Below are 7162 nucleotides of genomic sequence, written 5' to 3' on the forward strand. Positions count from 1 at the left end.
GTCTTCAGACTAAAACCAGCGCATTGTGTATGCAAAGTTTGCTAAGCCGTTATAGATGTGTGACTGTACATAAATGGAAACCTATGACCTATGTTTCTATGATCTTGTGGTTGCTCTATTCTGGGAGGTGTCAGCCAGTGTTGCAGTCCTAACTCTGGTAAAGGTTTTTAATTTGCTGTGTTTGTTCCTTCTGCATTATCAATCGCAGAGAGCTTCCAGGCAAAGCTCACCCAGAGTTGCTGGCATTAGAACATTTAAATATGATATACAATAGATACGGTGCTGTGGCTGCTATTATCTATTAAGCATAGTGTGTTACTCATGTGGCTACTATTGTAAATAAAACCAGGCACTTGTTTAATAGTCTTTTAGATTCCTTGAATTTATAGCATTATTCAAAGATTATGCAATCCAAAATACATATTTAATGTAAAAGCATCAGATGAAATTTAGAATACTGTATACTTAAAGAGCAAATATGCCACAAGAAAAGTAGAGACTAAAATATTAATGTTAATTGTTGTTATTAAATGTACAATAGCATTTCTGTAGTTTTGCTTCTGTTTAACTTCCATTACACCCCAAAAATAAAGTAACAATTTCATTCATAAGCATCTGCATTTCCATGTTCTTGAAAGTTTGCTACTCCCCAACTTTAAATTGAAAATGCTATTAAGTTCTTTTTATGCTCTCTTTGTACCAAGGAGACAATCAATAGTCTGGGCTGAGATGCCTGAAAAACCAGATATGCTCTATATAGTGTCCCTATACAGAATTGGATACACTTAAAATGCATGTCCTATACTGGCAGGATTTTATCCAGCATCACAGCCACACAGCTGCCATACAAAAGTGAGGAAAAGAGGGATCACACATGGCAGATTTTCCTAGCCTAACAGTGCCAGCGAAGGGATATGAAAATCCAAGGAGGAAGAGCTACTCAACTCTCAGAAGAGATGACTGATGTAAGTGGGGGTTGACTTTGTATGGGTATCTATTCTGTGGACAAAAAGTCTGTATTTCAGGTGCTGTTAAGTTTGGTTCCTTCCCAATTGTTAATATTCTTGTTATTGGAGAGGTGTCCAAGGAACACGTGCAAGCACTAAAGTTCATTAAACATATCATTAATTCCTACATGTATTAATTTACAAACCTAGCCTCTTGGTTAAATGTTTGTATGACCTTTGGATCCAATGCCTTCCAGCATACTAGGTTTTCACAATACTCCATCTCCTGGAGTATCTTGATTTACCTAAAAAACTAAGCTTCACCCTGGTTCTTTTTTCTAGCCCTCAAAATTACAGAGAAAGCCCTGGAAAACAAAAGATGAGCATCTCAACAGCTTTTCACATCAAAGTTAGTTGTATGATGATGTTTTGATATCTGACTCATGTTTTTGAGTAGCAGCTGTAGTAGTGAAATTTAAAGGGAAGTTTATTGCCCTGTTTCTTGCAGTGAGCATTACTTCCAGCTATCAGAAATCATGATCTCGAGCCACTTTTTCAGTGAAAAAAATCGCTGTTCCAGCTGAGGCTGAAGATGCGTATGTTCTTTCTATCTATTTGATTCATAGGGGTTTTTCTCCTTCACTTCTTTACTGCTGGAGATGGATGTAATGACCCACAGGCTTCAGAGAAGATTTAGCTTGCTCAAGGGCTAACATTAATTGTTTCCTGTGCCACAGTGAATGAGAAGACACATGTAGATAGTTGTAATGAGATATCAGATGCACTTTTCCGTTAGCTGGGGGTTTCTCAGCCTGTGAAGAATACCTCACTTGGTAAGATATGCTCATGGTAAGAATGAGGGAGAGAGAGAGACAAACCAGCTTCTGGAAACAGGAATAGTGTGGCCCACTACTTGGGCTCCCTGGTGAGAAAGCCTGAATGATAGGATCCATTTAGTAGATATCTGCAGGATAAAGCAACTTAGTAAATAAGAAACATTGAGATAGTGCATCTGGGGTGCCATGATTAGTGAAGGCATGTACCAAAGTGCACGCCCTCTACAGCTACCTGAAAGGAGGCTGTAGGGAGGTGGGGGTCGGCCTCTTCTCCCTGGTAACAGATGATAGGACGAGGGGGAATGGTTTGAAGCTGCGCCAGGGCAGGTTTAGGCTAGACATTAGGAAAAAACTTCTTCACCGAAAGGGTTGTCAGGCTCTGGAATGGGCTGCCCAGGGAGGTGGTTGAGTCCTCCTCCCTGGAGGTATTTAAAAGAAGGATAGATGAGGTGCTTAGGGACATGGTTTAGTGGTGGGATGGCAGGGTTAGGTTAAAGGTCGGACTCGATGATCTCAAAGGTCTTTTCCAACTAAAGTGATTCTATGATTCTATGATTCTAAAAGGAGCATAAAGTATTTCTTATTTCTGAGTCAAACTTTAGGAACATTTGTGATGCAAATTGTAACTGTCTTCTCTTCTGGCCACGTGTCCATAAGCCAAGGCAAACTATTTATGTGTAGGTAAATATTTTGTGTGTAGGATGGTCTAGCACAATAAAATTGTACTAGACTCCTCCTATTGTCTTCTGGATTATAACATTTAATCAAAACATAGGTTGTTCTTGAAGGAGCATGGCTTGCAAGGGGATAAGCACTGTACCAAGCATTCACAAAACAAATACTGAGGTGACAGTAGATAGCATCATTAGGTACCAGGGGCAGAAAAACATTACAAATCTGTAAGATGCTACAGACTCATACCTGGGGAGAGCAGATAGCAAGGAGCTATGAGCTGACAGGTCAGACCATCTAGTTAGAGTTGTGTCAGTGGAGATGGGTTCCGGTAAGTGGTCCAATGTGCAGCAAAATTGTCAATTACAGTGTCAAGATTAAACTAGCAGTTTAATATCCTTGCAGCATCACTGGTCAGGCACAAAGCTAGTGAGACACTGTAAACTTAGAAAGTAGGCAAATGGGAATGTGAGAATGATAGATTTAATGTGGCAGATAAATCAGAGCTGTAAAGTGGTCAGTGTGGTGACTTCAGCTGTTCATAAATCAAGATGTTAATGTAAAAGTTGTCATGCATACCTGAAAAAAATTAGTATTTTAGCTGTATGCCTTCCTACAGTGATTTCTTTTTTCAAATGTACATTTACTAGAGCTGGTTGAAAAATATGACTGTGTTCCAGTGGGCATCTGAATGTTTCATATCGTCACAACTAGGAATAAATGGTCAAAATGTCTTTCAGAGACACGGCAAATCTCAAAGGTATCTGAGGTGATACTGCAAATCTCAGAGAGTTGTTCACTCTATAGCATCCTCCAAATCGGTACGAGAGTAGGCAAAAATGTTTTATGAATTTGAAAGTGGGTAGTGCTGTAATAATGCTCATTACAATGAATGGATGATATACATACATAATGTTTTGCACATCCATATGAAGTACATCAAAGTGATGGTAAAGAAACTTAAAAAGCAAGAAACACAGAGACAATGCAATAGGACTACCACACTTAGTGAAGGCATATCTATATGTAGAAAACACGATGGTTTGTGAAATGCTTAATGAATTTTGGCATTATAAAAATTAAATATAAAAGCCCCAATGAGTTATTTTGACTTTTTTATTAAAAACAATGGTGAGATGAACACACTTTCACTTTAATGAAGCTTTGCTTTCTAAAACAAAGTGGCTTTCACTACTTAGCTTTTTCAATTCTGTTGTAGACTTACTAGAAATCCTGTTATTCGTCAGGAGCTTTTTGCTTCCTCCTGACTCAAAGTGGTTTGACTCAATTGTGTGTTAGATATACATAGGAGAAGTGCTCCTCTACTTTCCTCACTGGGTGCATCCGCATAACTCACTGGCTTTCGTCTTGCAGCTCAGACAATCTGACCACGGAATACTTGCATAGTTACCTGATAGTGTCAGCTTTGCCGCCTTGACTGGATGATACAGACCTCTCCTTAACCAAAAGGTCTTCAGCCCCCTACAATCTGGACCATGGAAAGAAAGATTAAAGGCATTTCTGAGTTCTTCTCAGAAAGGGTAAGGTAAACATATTTCATCGGTTCTTTTGCATTGAGGTTTTTTTGTTGTCGGGTCTACCCACCAGCTTGGCAAGGTCAAGAGAAAAGGCTCTCCCTTAAAAAGTGGACAGCAAAGAAAAACTTTTTTCAGCTAAAAGTGAAAATTTGACTGAAGCAAGTAAGAATGTATGGAATTTGCCTGACTGCATGGGATATGTAAGCAGTTTATCAGAAATAGAAGATGGAAGAAAAGAGCAAAGATGAGAAATACTATTCCTTTCTGGTACTTGTTATTATCTCACTGTAGGTAACCAACACATGCATCTATTCATGTGAACAGACACTTGTAGGCTTCTAGGTAAATTTTTACCTAGTAAAACTAGTATTTTTTTTTTTAATTCAAGATAACTTATGAAAAACAATCTTTGGGAAAGAAAGCACTTTTGTTCTATAACAGTCAGCTCTTTCTCCCAGAATAGCTCTTACCTAGTGTCATGGTTTAACCCCAGCCAGCAACTGAGCCCCACGCAGCCACTCACTCACTCCCCCCCAGCGGGATGGGGGAGAAAATCAGAACAGTGAAAGTGAGAAAACTCGTGGGTTGAGGTAAAGACAGTTTAACAGGTAAAGCAAAAGCCGCACGCGCAAGCAAAGCAAACCAAGGAATTCATTCACTGCTTTCCACTGCCAGGCAGGTGCTCAGCCATCCCCAGGACAGCAGGGCTCCATCACGCGTCATGGTGACTTGGGAAGACAAACGCCATCACTCCAAATGTCCCCCCCTTCCTTCTTCCCCCAGCTTCATATGCTGAGCATGATGTCATATGGTGTGGGATATCTCTTCAGTCAGTTGGGGTCAGCTGTCCCGGCTGTGCCCCCTCCCAGCTCCTTGTGTCTCACCTCCTCACTGGTGGGGTGGGGTGAGAGGCAGAAAAGGCCTTGGCTCTGTGTCAGCACTGCTCAGTAGGAACAAAACTTCCCTGGGATGGCAATGCTGTTTCCAGCACAAATCCCCAACACAGCCCCACACCCGCTACTGTGAGGAAAACTAACTCTATCCCAGCCAAAACCAGCACACCTAGCAAAGAGCAAACTCCTGGAAGATCATGTTCCTTATACAAGTAATATAGTTTTAACATTTTTCATGGCTGTGGTGTCATGATTAACATTGGAAAAGACAGACCAGAAGTGAGAAGGAGCTCTAACAATGCAGATGGAAGTGTATGTGTATAGCGGTGTCAGTTTGGGCAAGAGGAAGCAGGTTATCTACGCCAGGATAAAACAACCTTGAAAAAAATTACCTAAACCCATTTAATTCACCAAGCAGAAACAAGTAAATATCAGAGCACCATCCTGCATCTGACAAACCTGACAATTATGAGAAAGGACAGCAGGCAAAAACTCCCCTTAGTAAAAATTCACTGCACCCATTACTAACATAACAGAAATAGGAAGTGGCTTTCTACATCTTTCCCTTAACTCAGACTACTCTTGGGCTGGCCTTTCTGATTTAGTTCAGCATACCACAGACTGACCTACTTCAGAACAAGTGGGTCATGATACAACTTTAAATCAGGAAGCCTTAAACCTACTCTTCTCCTCAAGAGTGTGTTTGAGTCAGAAACACTTTCTTCTTGTTATCCTTCTTAGGACAGTACTTTGGCTCAAGAAAAGAGAGAATTTTCAGAACCTGTGTTGGCAGGAAGAACCCAGGGTTCTAAAAAGGAAGATCTTCGTTGTAACTGTATTAATTTTGCTTCATACTGTCCAACACAGTTGTCTCCTGCACTCTAGGTAAGTGTATATTGCAGCCTTTCAAAGGCTTTTGAATACTGACTGATAGTGAGGTTTATAGTATCTTAACTTTCTGCCACTCTGCGAACTGCTGACATAAGCAAAAATGCCCAGGGAACAGCTGATGTATAAGTTATCTTTCCAGGCTGATAACACCAATACTTTTGATCTCTGTACACAAAAGCTGATTATCTCATCCAGAGAATGAGGATGAATGTCTCAGCATTTAATTTTTCTTTCCAGTGTAGACATTTTTAAACTCTCTACAGTGTGTATGCAGATTCTTTGAAGCTGATCTTTCATGGCTTAGAGGCTGTGTGCACTCTTTGGTGCTAAAAAATATCAGGGAACCAATTTTGCCCCAGCAGTCTACAAAATTTCCTTCTAAAAGTTTATACTAGTCAGCCATTTCCCTGAACTTGAAAAAGAGTTGTATTTCTGAGTAACAGTCAAGGTTTAGTGGTATGGACAAGCTCAGTCTGCTGTATAATCAGAGTCCCTGCTTGACTAGTCCTCAAGTAATTAGCTGTGTTTAAGTCCTTCCCTTCACTCCCTCACTACAGTTTTTACCTTTGCTGCCTAAAGTCTCCTTAGGTAATCCTACCTGTGCTACAGCTCTGGTTCCGTTTTGTCAGAAAGACATACTGATGGTTAGCATATATTTATTTTGCAGACAGGCCTGTCCTGGGCGGCACTCTGGGAAAAGCTTTGTAGTGTTAGCTCTTTGTTCCCCACTCAGGTGGTCAGCAATTTTTTTTAGTTACTACACAGGAATAGAGCAAACAAGGCTGTTATGCCAGTGCCTCTTTGGGGCAGCCTGGATAGCAGGCACAGAGCTAAGAGGGATTGACTTCTGCCATGACTCCACTGCTACTGAATCTTCTGCTTGCAGAAGCAAGGAAAGGAGGTGAGAGCTGAGGCCTGATTTGACTTATATCTTCCAGTGTCGCTATTGCCTCTTAATCCCAGGTGATGACAAGCTGTGAGGCACTCATGTTCGTATGAAGATTCACAGCGAGAAAGTGAGGAGAGAATGTGCTAAACCGCCGGGTACTGACATCATGGAGCTCTGCAGCCTTTCCACTTCCCTCTGCCCTGGTTAGGCTGGGGCTGCATTTTCCCCTGCTGTGTCTCATGAAAAGCAAACAAACAAAAAAAAAAATGCTTGTTGGCATATGATATGCAAAAACTTGAAAAAATGATTCCTCGAGAATATTGCAGTAATTGATTCAATGATGCAAATACAACCCTGAAGTACAGAATTGAAGATATGCTTACTATATGTTATAGTTGAACTGCAGATATTCCTCATTTATGCTGTAGAGAAGTATCAAGCTTTTAAATTTGACTAAAAAAATTAAATGTAGCGCTTCTAGCTGGTGTTAATTAAT

Source organism: Egretta garzetta, unplaced genomic scaffold, assembly GCF_000687185.1.
Source record: "Egretta garzetta isolate BGI_Z169 unplaced genomic scaffold, ASM68718v1 scaffold425, whole genome shotgun sequence".
NCBI lineage: Eukaryota > Metazoa > Chordata > Aves > Pelecaniformes > Ardeidae > Egretta > Egretta garzetta.